At 30.8% G+C, this 1,032-nt stretch overlaps 1 protein-coding gene across 1 annotated transcript in view; it reads left to right on the forward strand.

Moving 5' to 3' along the window:
* The first annotated feature begins 276 nt into the window (after positions 1 to 276).
* Positions 277 to 1,032, forward strand: part of LOC102676395 (paired box pox-neuro protein) — a 42,879-nt gene continuing 42,123 nt past the window's right edge. The window contains exon 1 of the mRNA XM_006623899.1: positions 277 to 798. The gene's annotated coding sequence lies outside the window, so the exon portion shown is untranslated. The remainder of the gene's footprint in view (positions 799 to 1,032) is intronic.

Raw genomic sequence — 1,032 nt, forward strand, 5'->3', positions numbered from 1 at the left:
AAAAAAATTGATTTAGGTCAACAGAAGAGAGGACCGAAAAAAGATCGAAGTGAAACGAGGTATAGTGAGAGGTGAATGGAAAAGGGAGATTAAAATCAGAAATTGAGGAAACTTGTGAGAAAAAGTGACTTATTGATATTAAGAATCTTGTTGATTTTTCTCAGTGAATGATTGATGAATGAATTGTCATCGTGTTTTCATTCAAGTCTCACGAGAGAGAAAGAGAAATCGAGATTATAAATAAATCTTTTGATTCTTATATATANAGATTAAATTGAATCTTTGAATATTCAGCTATTTCGTTCGATAGACAAATATAGAGTAATGAAAAATGATGAGTGTTAATCGCACGAACAGGAAGGAAGCGACATGATGGTTCCTCGAAGCCAATTCGAGAATGACATTTAATCAACGTCCTGATCGGGTTAATCGCGAGTCATTAACAAGACAATCGAACGTGTCGGTCTTTCTACACGGTATTCGATCGGAGAGAAACTCCTCGTGGCTGTCACATATCGTAGGTGTATCATTATAAAGTCTGGTTTCTCCTAGAGCACAACGTATCTGAACACTTGTGAAAGCGGAATTGCGCTTTCTGCGACGAAAAGTGTCATGGAAGATCACGGTGTCTGAATTATGGCGAGAATTATGGTGTTTGCAAGTATCAAAACAGTGAAAGATTAAAAGGACTTCCAAAAAAGATTTTAACGAAGGGAACATCGATCATTGGAGGAAATACATCCGTCCTTTCGGATGAGAAGTGAAAGAGATAGTTCTTGCTGAGCGAAATATCAACAGGTATGTATCAAGAATGATTTTTTATTGTATTTTTTTTTTTTGTGAAAATATAGTAAGTGTGATGTTAAGTTTTTTAAATTTATATCTATATATCTTAAAACTTATACATATTCACATACATGCATATATATATATATATATTAAAATAAATATTAAAAAATTATAATATATAAATAATATATAAATAATATAAATATTATATATTATATATTATATATTATAATAAATAATATA

Source organism: Apis dorsata, unplaced genomic scaffold, assembly GCF_000469605.1.
Source record: "Apis dorsata unplaced genomic scaffold, Apis dorsata 1.3 scaffold_978, whole genome shotgun sequence".
NCBI lineage: Eukaryota > Metazoa > Arthropoda > Insecta > Hymenoptera > Apidae > Apis > Apis dorsata.